The sequence below is a fragment of the Neophocaena asiaeorientalis genome, unplaced genomic scaffold (assembly GCF_003031525.2).
Source record: "Neophocaena asiaeorientalis asiaeorientalis breed wild unplaced genomic scaffold, Neophocaena_asiaeorientalis_V1.1 scaffold225, whole genome shotgun sequence".
NCBI classification, from domain to species: Eukaryota; Metazoa; Chordata; class Mammalia; order Artiodactyla; family Phocoenidae; genus Neophocaena; species Neophocaena asiaeorientalis.
The window spans coordinates 1004273-1018783 of NW_020172364.1; positions in this window are offsets into that span (position 1 = coordinate 1004273).

Genomic DNA, 14511 nt, shown 5'->3' on the forward strand with positions numbered 1-14511 from the left:
TCCAGGAATCTTGGAGGGGGAGACTGAGGGGATGAATTAAAGGGGTGGAGGACAGAGGGGAGAACTCACCAGTTGTGTCAACTTATGCTCTAATGGACCCCAAGTCCCAAGATGGCAGCTGCAAGAAAGGGGAAAAAATGAACACATACTGAGTACTTACAATGTAGCAGGCATCACGCTGGGGCTTTCACACAAGAGACCTCATTTAATTCTCACAAAGATCCTTAGGTAACAAACATTAACCCCTGTTTCCAGTATGGTCAAAATAACTCACCCAAATTTACATAGCTAGGAAGTGACATAGCTGGGATTGGGTCTTCAAAATCCTAATGCAGTGCTCTTTGTACTACACCATCACTTTACATCTCCCAGTGATGCTGAATTGTGCTGAGGACCAGCAGATCTCAGAGAATAGACAGGAAGCTTATCCTCCTCAGGAGAGCAGGAAGTAGATCCGTTAACCTCCTCAAGCAATCCCCTCTACCCCTACTTCTCACATGACCAGAATAGCTTAGAGTACAATGGGAGAACCCTCCCAAACACATACAAATATACCTCTATCTGCTTGCTAATATTTGAAATTAATTTCACTGAGGGAGGCAATGAGTTTGTGAATGGGTTTCCATTAACATGTATGTGATATCATTTCTTTTGGGGGGCACACGGAGGGTGGAATGATTTTATTGAATAGAGCAAGGACTTGGATGGAGAAAACTGATTAAACCAAGGCCACAGCTCCTTGATTTCACTGGAAAATGACCCAGAAGAACTTCTGAGTCCTCTGTAGCCATGTAAGCCTAGAATATGGTGGGAACTAGTTCCATAGAACAGTCTCACAAAATGAACCCTGAGTACCATGCCATAAAATACCCTCAGGGTATCCAAATATATTTAGACAAACCAAAGGATTTGGGACTTCGCATCTTACAGGAACAATATGAAGACAGAATTACATCTGCAGCAGTATAACTGAAATGAATATAAGACCAGGTTTTTCCAATCTGTCAAAATAAATTTACTTGGAATTGGGAGCAGCATGAACTCTGTAAGTTACAGTCTCTGCCTCTATTTTTAACACGTTAGGATTCTACCTACTGATTTGGGCTGATTCTATTATACTTAAGTATAATAGTTCATAAGATGCTCAACATCACTGACGATCAGAGAAATGCAAATCAAAACTACAATGAGGTACCAATTCACGCCGGTCAGAATGGCCATCATTTAAAAGTCCACAAATAACAAATGCCAGAGAGGGTGTGGCAAAAAGGGAGCCTCCTGCACTGTTGTGGGAATGTAAGTTGGTGCAGCCACTGTGGAAAACAGTATGGAGGTTCCTCAGAAAACTAAAAATAGAACTACCATATGATCCAGCAATCCCACTGCTGTGCATATATCTAGACAAAACTATAATTCAAAAAGGTACATGCACCCCTATGTTCATAGCAGCACTATTCACAATAGCCAAGACATGGAAACAACCTAAATGTCCATCGACAGATGAATGGATAAAGATGTGGTACATATATACAGTGGACTATTACTCAGCCATAAAAAAGAACGAAATAATGCCGTTTGCAGCAATAAGGGTGCAACTGGAGATTATCATACTAAGTGAAGTCAGAAAGAGAAAGATAGATACTATGTGATACCACTTACATGTGAAATCTAAAATATGACACAAATGAACCTATCTATGAAACAGAAACAGAATTACATAGAGAACAGACTGGTAGTTGCCAAGGGGGAGGGAGTTGGGGAAGGGATGGAGTAGGAGGTTGGGGTTAGCAGATGTGAGCTTTTATATATAGAACGGATGAACAACAAGGTCCTATTGTATAGCAGAGAGAACTATATTCAGTATCCTGTGATAAACCATAATGGAAAAGAATATTGAAAAAAGAATGTATATGTATAACTGAATCACTTTGCTCTACAGCAGAAATTAACACATTGTAAATCAACTATACTTCAATTTAAAAAATAATAAAGGGAAAAAATACAGATGGTAGTACAAAAATATTAAAAATAACTATACTTTTTAAGTTCAAAAAAAAAATAGTTCATGACCCAAGATGCCTCTCTTACTTGCAATATATTTTAGGACTCCTTTGTCATTTCTGTGAAATGGTGTCTTCCTTACTATTACTTTTCATGGATACTACTTAGAACAGGGTTTTCACAGTCTACATTGTACTGAGATGCAATTCAGTGTAGTGATTAGTGGTTTTGTTTGAACCCAGGCTTCATCATGTACAAGCTGTCTCTAACTTTGGGCAAGTTATTCCTGTGTGCCTCAGTTTCCTCATCTGTCAAATTTGGAGGTTAATAGTGCTACTTCATAAGTTCGTTTCAAGGATTAAATAATTTAATATATGTAAAGCAATTAGAAAAGTGACTAACACGTGATAAGAGCCCAATTCTCTAACAAGGACCTCAAGGATGAGGGAAAGGGCCTGGGGGAGAGAAAATTCAAGCTGTAAACACTTTTATATCATGCAGTGGGAATGGAGAAGTGGTTAAAATTTGTCTCACTGGTCTATGTTTCAACAGTTCAGAAACAAAGACCATTGCTTCTCAAATTTTAATGTGCTTATGAATCACCTGGAGATATTGTTAAAATGAGGACCCATCTGTTAGGTCCAAGGTGCAGGTTGAGATTCTGTGTTTCTAACAGGCTTCTAGGTGATGCTGATGCTGCTGGTCTGCAGACCTCACTTTGAGGAACCAGAGTCTAGAGAACACCTATTCTAATTGCCACAAAGGCTCTTTATCTAGGACAAGAAAACTCTCCAGGGATCTTCCTTTAACTTAGTTTCTTTTGTCATTTTGGTCATGGGTCAATAACGTGTTTGAAAATAAGTATTGATTCTGAGGAAAAAGGCGTAGATATTCTCTCTTGAATTACATAAAATATTTTTAATCCTTAAGCATTTGATGATTTTTCCCCTTAGGATCCAAAATTGGCTTCTCCTTTCTGTTCATTAATTACAAACTGAGACAAAGGACTGAGATGTTTTTTTGAGGTAGGCAGAATGTCTCCATCTGCTTTCCAAATAGGGATGGGATCAGCAAAACCAAGCATCCTCTTGCCAAACGGTGACCTTCGCCAAGCAACCAGTTCTTTAATTCTAACCTCATGCATATTTCAAAGGAAATGTAAACCACAAGTTTGTGTTCCACTGACAAATCATTGACATTTCTCATAAAAAGGTTTTTGATTGTTTAGGAGCTTCAAACTACCAGGCAGTGTTTTGCTAAGACCAAAGTTGGGCCTTCACAAACAGCTAAGTTGAACAGCATTCAGATCTGAAAAGTCTAAATCCAGTCAAATGACCCTTGTTGACCTCACAGATTCAGGTTAAATTAATTTTTAATCATTTAGTCAATTTCTTCACTATCTTCTATAGATACTTCCTCATAGAAAGTTAGTATAGTCAGAGACTTGAACCTGTGTGTGTGTGTGTGTGTGTGTGTGTGTGTGTGTCTTTTAAAACATGTCTACAAGCAAAATCAACAAGCATCATTTCTAATCTTTTCTGAAGCCAGCAAAAAGCCCTCAGGAAGAGTGATCCATATCCCACTATCAAGTCACCTACGACTAATTCTTACTTCTAATTCCACCGAGATTAAGCCAGAGTCTTACAGGAGGAGTGGGCAAACTTTTTCTGTAAATAGCCATTAGTAAATGTTATAGGCTTTGTGAGTTATACAGTATATTAGTTTGCTAGGGCAGCTGTAACAAAGTACCACAAACTGGGTGGCTTAAACAACAGAAAAGTATTGTCTCACAATTCTGGAGGCTAGAAGTTAAGATCATGGTGTCCACAGAGTTGGTTCCTTCAGAGGGCTGCAGGAATCTGTCTCATGTCTTATCCCTGGCTTTTGGTGGTTTGCTGGCAATCTTTGGCATTCCTTGGCTGCATTACCCTTATCACCACTGTCATCTTCACATGGTGTTCTTCCTGTGCACATGTTTCTGCGCAAATTTCCTCTTTTTATAAGGATACCAGTCATATTGGATTGGGGCCCATTCTCCTCCAGTGTGAACATATGCAATGACCCTATTTCCCCAAATAAGGTCACGTTCTGAAATACTGGGGGTTAGGACTTCGACATATGGGTTTGGTGGGGAGGGGAGAACACATTTCAACCTATAACATATAGTTATCTGTCCTAGCTACTCAACTCAGCTCTTGTAATACAAAATCAGTCATAGAAAATCCATTAAAAAATGGGCATGGCTAAAAAAAAAAAAAAAATGGGCATGGCTATGTTACAGTGAAGTTTTACTTAGGAAAACAGGTGGCAGGCAGGCAAGCACTAGTTAGAGGAGCCTAGTTTTAGAGTATCTCTGATCCTTTCTGAATATGAAAGAAACCAGGAAGAGATGTGGCACTTGGCAAAGAAGAGAAGAAAAAACTTTTCAACTTTTGAGGATATCTACTTTATATTCTAGTCACAATGCTTTACATTAGGCTTTAATATGTTATGTTTTTATTCAGGTATAACCTGAGTTAGTATACATAGTTTCAATTAAGCAAACTGGTATAAATTTTATAATGATGACTCTAGTTATCATCATATACTTTGTCTTTGGGCTGTTACTAAGTGCTAGAATGACAGAGAAATAGACCTTTCCATTTAAAATTATGCTGCATGCTTTGCTTTTTAGTATGAATTGTCCAAAAACATTATAATTATTTGTGATTTTTAATCCCATTAGAAATGTGTGTATATTTATCCTCATGAATACATTTGTATATTCCTTTCCATATAATTAATATTTCTAGAATGCCTACATGCACTATATTTGGTTGTGTACAATGAGTCCTGGACAAGACACAAACATTGTCTCCAGGAATTTACTCTGTCCTGGAAGATATATACAAAGGAAATAGATAATATAGTAACAAATATTCAAACATCATCCAAGATCTACATATATACCTGCCAAGTAGGGGGGATTGCTTTGTCCTGCTTGGGTTCATATATATGCATATATATGTGAACCTTGCATCTTCACTTATGGAACCTTAAATGGAACCAAATTAGAGAGTTCTGTAGAGTGTCATAGATGTAAGAGTGCTTAAAAAAGCTTTCACAGAAACCTTGAAAGTTGACTATGTAGTAAAGAAAAGATATCAATCAGCCACATACTATATATTTTATAACAGTAACAGAGGTCATGCTCCCACTTATATTAAAACATAGACTGGGCTTATAAATGTTCTTTCATATTAAGACACTGGGCCTCTGGAAAACCCTGGCACTCTTCCTCTATATGGTTATAAAGATGGCTAGAGTTAGAGGCCAGCATCTGCTTTAAATTTTAAGGGAACAGATGTGCAAGTAGTGAGTGGTCTTATTGAGGATGAAACAAACCCAGTCACAGGTATCAGAATTGGATGTTGGGGGCTCATTCATCTTCAGCAGAGGTGCCCCACAAAATCACTTACTTGGAGTGCCCCAAGATTGGCCTTGTATTAGGATCTGAAAGAAAATACCCACTGGATTTTACCAATTATAAAATAGGTCAAATTTGGGGTCCAAAAAATTGGACCATATGCCTTTAATCAGGTTTGTTACCTAAAAGGTTTTCAGTTCAGACAGAAATTTTCAGAGCAAGTGTCAGCTATGATGATATATATAAAAAATGCTATATGACCTGTAATGTCAGATATATGTGGCTTTAATAATTTTAACTATTTTAGGCCCAAAGAAAACTTCCAAAATCATAATTAAAATGCAGTTGTTCTCTTTATAATTATAGAAACACCACTGCATTTCCTGACTACTATACCCATGACCTTCAGTAATACAAGCCAAATCTGCCTTTACACATACAGTGGATTTAATAACCACACATAATTGACTTACTGCCTGAAATAAGATTTGAGCTCAAGGAATAAAACTAGAATTTATTCTACAAATAAGACAGTAGAACATCCCTACATTTTTTTTATTCTGGAAATTCTTTTAATCTCTTGGATCCCATAGTTTAGAAGCAACTTCAACTATCCTAAGAATTTTGTACACATTTGTTTGGATATGGGGCCGTTTCTCTCTTTTCCTTCTACTTTTCCTAAAATAAAGGGAACGGACATCCATCTTCCCACAGAACTAGAAAAAGAGAATGGAACTAAATGGCTTTTTCTTCTCAACACTTTGCAAACTTTAAAAAAAGGAAGCACTACAGCACGTCAATGTAGAATAATGATAATATTAATAATGATGGTGTCGATGATGATAATGATGAATTAGACAATATAATTCTCTTCTTATTCTAAGTGTGAAAACTGAAGCAAAATGATGAAGTGCCTTTCCCAAGATCAGTGGCTCCACAATTAGAACTTGGGCTTTTCCTCCTTTCACACCTCTTCTTCTGAACAAATATCACTAATGTTCATCCTCACCAGGAGAAAACCATACTGGCCCACTCAATGGCCAATTAGAATAAATTGTAAATTAGGACAAATATGATAGGTAATACAAAAATCAAAAGCTCTCTAAAGAAAAGGAACAAAAAACCTGAATAAATAAGCTTAACGGTCCATTGTTTATGGGGAAAATGATGAAATTATCATCAAAATATTCTATGAATTGAGAATGAAGATACATTTTTATGTGGAAAGATTTTACAAAAAAATAAACTACCTAGAAAAGTAAGACTCTTCTAGGACAGGTATTAGTTTTCATAAAAGGGGCATTAGTCTGTGTCTGGTAAGAGAAAAAAATGTTTTGTGTGAATCTTGGTAAATTGGTTAATTAAGATTCTTCATACTAACCCATATTTAAGGGAATGTTTGTGACTCTGCTAAGCATCTGGACATTAAAACTGTGTCCACACAGGAGCATGTTCCAATTATCCCCAAACTGGCCCCACAGAGTCTCAATCATTCAGGTGAAAACACCCCTTTTCTTTAAGAGCAATTTTAGGGACACAGGTTAACAGTAAATACTATAATGCTTCTTTTGCCCTGAAAAAAAAAAAACAAAAAAAACCTAGTCTAAATATCAATCCGCAGATGCCAAACCTGTGTTTAAACAAAGTGCCAATCTGCTCCCCCATCAAAACTCTGGGTGAGGTATTGTTTCCACATTCAGGGACATTAGCCCAGCAATGCAGGAAAAAAATCTTCATTTGGACAGTGCATCTTTCAGACATTCCCTTCTTTTATTGATTTGTTTTCTCCTGTCCCTTTTCTCCTTCTTTTGTTTCCTTATCATAGCTTCAGGTTATTACGTGCAAAGTATTGATGGGAATGGATGGTTTTGGTCGATGGAGAGCTAATGCATCCCTAATCCCACTATTGTTATAGAGTTATGCTTTACTCTGGTCTCTGATGGGGGAAAAGGTGCAAAGCTGTTGATCCTAGTTTTATTTGTCACAAACCCATCCATCAATCAAGCGCAAGCATGTCTGAATGCTGAATGACATGTGGGTCTCAGCTGAAAAAATTCGATAACACTGTATTGTCAGGTCTCTCACTCTTTTTTTGATAAGAAATACATTTGACTGAAATAGATAAGCATGCAACTACTAAAGACTTGAAGAGAGAAAGTGACATATTGGCACCAAAGGTTATATATCTTTGGTATTAATGATACTTATGAGTAAATAAAATGGGAGGGGGCAGCTACAGCTAGAGACATACAACATCCCTAAGGCTTGGTTATGTTTAAGTATTGTCACTCTACTATTATTATTCGGATTTTCAAATATTAATCTGACTGTATTTCACAGTTGGCTACCCTGGTTAAAATGTAAGCAAATGTGCATTTGGTGAAGGTGGTGAGGTGCAGGGAATCAAATATCACTTGTTTATACTGCTCTAAACAATACAGATAGATCCTTTTTTGTTATGTATGGTAGGTAAACCCATGGAACATTTTTGTGTATATATGAATTCGTAAGTTCACAACTGTCTCCTCTTTTGAGTGAAAGCATTTGGGGGAAAAAAAGCTTTAATTATTTTAAACTGGAAATATATATGCATGTCATTTTAATAGTGACTTAACTTATAATTACAGTCTTAAAAATGGTTTTTGTGTGTCCTTTTCATCCTTAGTTACTAAACTAAGTACTTTAATACATTATGAAAGCCTGTCTTTTCAGTTATATACAATTTTCTATTCATAGTTATTTCAAGATAATTGCATTTGGAAATAGTTAAAGCATTAAAAACAACACTAGTATAATGTAATTTTAGGGGCAAAATTAATCAACAAATCAGAACATTTTAAAAACCATCTTATTTTCTTGTCATAACATTTTAAAGAAGACAAGTATTTTTAAAATGACCTAAAAAAGCCCATCAAGAAAGGTAACAAAAAGATAGTCCTGAATTAGAGGGCACTAAGATGAATGTTTTGTAGCCATAAGTATCACCACACTATGAAAGTAAGCTATTTTTTCTCTATTCAGTGACTGGGGGCTAAAAAACTGCAAAAAAATCAATGTGAAAGTGCTTTAGATTTGTGGGGTAAATTACATGTGCTTGGCCGCTCCATTTTATTTGCCCTATATTCTATACAAGATACTTTAGATGGAACTGTCACATAATACATATACTTTACATTGATTTTTATAGATTTAACAGAACTTGAATTGAACTCCATAATAAGCAAAAGAAACTGTATCTCCTTCAAATCCCTAATACCTGGATTATTCTTGAAATTCACTAAATAGTAACTCCCAATTTTAAATTCATGGTGAGCGACAAAAAAAAAAAAAAATCAAATTTAATTCCTAATGCGCCTCACTTTCTGTTTTGCTTCTCTTATTGACATTTTAATCTCAACTTTACCACCTCTTTAAAACCATGTTAATTCTTAAAGATTTCCCAGGAGGGCCCGTGAACCAGCAAACGGGAGCCAATCGAACCTTTGAGAGTTGCTAGAAGTTCCAAACAATGACCTTTCTATTGACTATTCTCTTGGATTTCCAACTTGCTTTAGTTTGGCCTCAGTTTGCAGTGATTTCTAGGTTGCTGTGAATTCTGATCCCATTCAAATAAAGTATCTGAAGCCACCATAAGGTTCAGGGAGTCCATGGTTATCCCAAGGGCAGCCTCTCCTAGCCAGACACTACCTATGAGGCTCCAAACAACCCTAGTTGAGAGAGAAGCAATTCAGTCCCTAGTCAGAAAAACAGTACGAGTTTGTTCCAATCAACTCTGGATATCCAGGTCCTGGGCTCTGGACAGAACTATAACTTAGTCTCTACATACTCTTCGAATAAGGATTTGTTGAATCTAAGGTGACCTTAGTTCCACAGTGGGTCTCCAGAAAGAATGTGGACTTTATAATTCTACTCATGATGATAAGAAACAATAGCAACATCAAGAATACAGGGAACCATCTTGAGATTTGGTGGTATTAGGGACTCATTCCATCCAGAAATGCCTTGGGAAGAAGGATAAAATGTGGGATAAAGGGGATTTATGTTCTGGTAGTATTTTGAAATATTTTTGAAATATTTTAGAAAATATTAAATTTGATAAATAAGAAATGAAGTCACATTGATAATGCCATAACCCACAAGTAGCATTTGTTGCTCTTCTATAATATATATGTGATACAATGAAATATTGAGACATTAATCAATTGGTCTCATGGGAATACCTTTAATATGGCTAATTACACATTAATAATCCTATTCCAAATCTCCTCTGATTAAAGAAAGATCATTAAGAGAAGGTCTATTATTTACAAGTGACTTGAAACCAATATTTTCAAATAAATCAATGTTAAAGATAGCCAAGATATTAAACAATATCTATTTTCCCATGGGACACAGAATTTTGAACTCTACTCCAATGATGAACAGATCTAGAAACAGCTTTTTTCCAATGACTATGAGATAAAGTTCTAATGCCTTCTGCTAGCCCTACTTAGCACAACAACTGTGTGTTTGTGTGTAAAACCAATTCACTCTGGGAACATTTATTATAGTTAATATTTCAATCAAACCTTTTTTCAAATGGGAACAAAATAATATTAGGAAAAGAGAAAAATATGTATAAAGACAACTCTAAAACTCTACTAAAGAACACAAGAGCAGATTTTTAAAAATGAAAAATACCATTTTTCTGATTGAGAAGATTCAAAATGATATACAGATTCTTTCCAAGTAAATATATAAATTTAATATAAACAAAATAAGAACCCTAATACCATTTTTAACCTTAGAGAGTAATTCTAAAGTTTACTTGGAAGAATGAATGTGTGATAATAGTCTAAAAAATGTTAAGAAATTTGAGAAAGGTCTTTTTCTACCAGATGGCAAAGTACACCGTAAAGGTTCCATAATTAAATAGTGTGTGTTCTAGAAATCTGTATCCCCTGGGTCTCCACTTATGACGATGTTCACTCTTACATTGTAGTTTTCTGTAGTCTAAATCACTCTCCAAACCTCAAAGGGGAGAAAATAGGCAAAGCAAAAATATATTTCTTATGTTTCTTAGCTGTGACTTTTTTAAGCTATAAAATTACTAAAAGGAATTATATGGAAATATTTATTTAACCTTGCTAAGGTTAAGTAAAAGCCAGAAACTATAAAGGAAATTTCTGACAGCTTTAACTTTATGACAAAATAACAGCAACAAACTTCTATATAGCAAATAACACTAAGAAAAACTGAAAGAAAAATGGTTGGGGGAGTTCAGATGGCTACAGCATCTCTTAGGGAGAAATCCATTAACATGTACATTTAAAATGTAGATACCCTGTACCCCAGCAATTCCATTTACAAGAGTTTATGCCAAGGAAATAATTGTATACATTGTCGATTATGTGTGTAAAAGGATGTTCAGGGTGGCATTTTGTGTTTATAATTGCACATAAAAGGGGGGACACTAAATGTCCATCAGTAAGTAAATGGTTCAATAGATCATGGTGCTTCCATATAATGGAATACTATACAGCTGTTAAGATGGATAGTATTAAAATTAACCTCTGCTGAGTTCCACTGGCAAAACTCTGAGTTAAACGCAATATCTCATTCAATCCTTTCAACAATGCCTTGATGTAGCTATAATTAGAATTCTCATTTTAAACATGATAGGGCTAAGACTTAGGTTAAGTGGCCCCAAAACATATAACCGTCTCACTCCAAATCTGGAACTTTTAGAAGATCTGTATGTACTGACACAGAAAGATGTTAGTGAAATACTAATATGAAAAAGGGGAGTTCAAGAATAATATATAATGTGAATAGAATAATAAGAATATAAATGCGGGACTTCCCTGGTGGCGCAGTGGTTGAGAGTCCACCTGCCGATGCAGGGGACACCGGTTCGTGCCCCGGTCCGGGAAGATCCCATATGCCGCAGAGCGGCTGGGCCCGTGAGCCATGGCCACTGAGCCTGCACGTCCGGAGCCTGTGCTCCACAGTGGGAGAGGCCACAACAGTGAGAGGCCCGCGTACCACAAAAAACAACAACAACAACAAAAAAAAGAATATAAATGTGAAGCAGTCACATTTATATAAATAAATGTAAAAACCTAATAGAGAGAGAGAAAACATTAAAATGGTGGTCTCTAGACGGATGGGTCTTTTCTACTTTCTTTTTACTTAACTATATTTCCTGATTTTTCAGCAAGGAACACATATTGCACTTTTTAAAGTAATTAAACTAAATAATTCTAAGATACAATAGTGTTTTAGAACAGTGAAGATTATTATTCTAGCAAAGGTAATTATTTAAAATGAAGTGTTTTGAGACTCCCCATGGCTTTGCCTAAAGAACACATTCCCATAAATAGATGCTGTGTAAGTTAGAATATGAAACCCGTGTCCCCTGCATTGGCAGGCTGACTATCAACCACTGCGCCACCAGGGAAGTCCTATGTGGAATAATTTAGAGATTCATACAAATGCTAAGTAAATGAGATGCTACTGTAATTATTTTTTTTCTGAATATAAAGTGAATGTAAATTAACTGAAGAAATAAGGTATCAAAGCATATATACAAGAGAAAATAAATAATCATAGTTCTACTCTTCCAGAGACAACCATCATAAACATTCTTTCAGTCTTTCTTCCATAGATTTTTTCCAAAGTTGAGAATTTATTTCACATTCAATTTTTACCCTACATTTATTTTGCTTTGTTATATCATAATCATTTTTGTGTCATCAAAAATGTCTTATGCAGCATTTTAAGGTTGCAAAATATTACATTATCTCAAATTTGGGCACAAACTCACATGCCTAAGTAGGAACCCTGTTCGGCCACTTCCCAGCAGTGTGAATTTGGGCAATTTACTAACATCACTGGGCCTCATCTGTAAAATGTGAATAATAGTACTACCTACTTCATAGTTTTATTTTTAGGATTAAATGAGTTAATCCATGTAAAATACTTAAAAGTATATTATTGCCCCTGAGATATCACCCTTTATCCTGCCCCAACCACTTTCTGGTCCGCTAGTCTGTGAGGATCGCTACTCATATTCTTATTCTTGCTTACATGACCCTGCCTGGATATTTGATTTTTATGCCATAGTAAGTGTTCAATAACTTTCAATTATTACTGTTGCTACTCATTTTTCTAATATAAGCCATTTAGATTGCTTTCAATCTTTTCATTATTATAAATAATTCTGTGATAAACACCTTTGTAATAAATAAGCTTTTAAAGAAATTCTTCACAATCCAAACTCTTCAGCCATTTTTAAAAAATTTGTTTCAGCTGTGTGCTTTAACTATAAAGCAGTGGATGAATAAATGCTATTTATCCAGAACCACTGGCTTTGTGAATATTTTTTAAGGAAGAACAATATCTATTTCTATAGTTTTCTTTCCTCTCTTTTATTGTGATACAACACACATAAAATTTACCATTACTGACACTTAGTACACTGTTGTGCAATTTGCCAATATGTTGTTAGACCACTTATCCCAAAGATCGTCAAATATAATGCACAGAATGGAAGAAAGAAAAAGTAAATGTTATTAGCCTTACAATGTCTCTCATGAAAAAGGAAGATTAACTTCCTCATTCTCAAATTTTATTAGGAAACCATTGGGTCCAATCACCAAATTATAAACACCTTAAATCCTTTCTGGAACACATATACATACATACTTATTAAAACTTCAATTGCCTATATCTCTGGAGTCAGGAAGAAGACAGCTGAGGGAGGACTACCTCTTAAGGAGTCCTATTATATTGACAGTGCAGGCATTGTGGAAGATGGTTAACGTAAATTACCCTATTTAGTCCCTATAAAGACTACAAGTTACAACTACTGTCCTCCATATCACAGGTGAGGAAACAAGTTTGGAGATGTGAAGTAATTTGTCTAAATTTATACAGCTAAAAAGTGGCAGAGATGGGACTCAGTCTCAGATCTGCCTGGTTTCCAAGTTCCACACTTTCCATTATACCATGCTGCCTTGTTGATATAAGTGTGTATTACTATCCCAAGAGAAAGCGATTCTCTGAAAGTTACAACAGAAATTCCAATAACCATCTAGATAGAAAATTGCAAGTCTACAAACCAGCGAATCCAGCTTTTGCAACTTTTCTTAATGCTTGATTTAGTTCTCCTAACATTTCATCCTCCTCTATTGCTGTCCATTTATCGCCTGGATATCTCAACATCCCTGAAAGGGTTATTCTGAATGGATTAGGCATTAGCACTGTCAGTTCCATGCCAAAACACACAAGGCTTGTTGACCCAACAAGAAACTGCTTGTAGAGCAGCTTTACCTAAACCAAAACCACAGATCTCAAAAGCTTTCTGCTTCTATCAGTTTTTTTTTCATATTTGACAACAAATATACACAGACTATCAAGAAGAAAGGGAAAAAAATGTTTTTTCACTGAGTTACTAGAATTTAGTGATAGAAATGAGCAGTGAAAAGCAGTCTTCAATTCATAATCTCATTCTATCCAAAGCCTTGTATATTTGCTCATGTTCTTGAGTTTTCCATGACACTTAATTTCTCATTTGCAACCCAAGACTAATTTAAAACTGTTCCTAACATTTTTATATAGAAATCCCTTTCTGCTTCACCTGCTCTTACCTTACTCTCCTTGCACCCCTCATTCCCATTCCACCCATACCCTCTGAGGTGGTGTATGACTTTCCTGAGGTATTACCAACCTTCTTCAAAGAAAAAGAGCTAACACATACTGTAAACCTTAGGAAAAAAAAAAAAATCCTTCCTAGATGACCACAATTTACAACCATACTATTTAGTCTAAACAGAAATTATCAATTTTAAGTTAACTGTCAACTCTTTAGTGGGGCCTGCGTTCTGCTCTGCTGTTTAATGTTCAGTGTTTTAGGGCGGGGGGTCAACATGTGTCCACAGAGAACAATACTCTTTTTTTCAGAATGACATTCATCTGCCCAGACAAAACTAACTCCGTCAGCAGAAACAAGTCACAAACAATGACTGTGCAGATTTACAATGACATCTCCATTAAAATCTAGAACTTTCCATGGCATTTTAACCAAAAAAAACCAAACAAACCTGTGAAGAATTAAGTTTCTC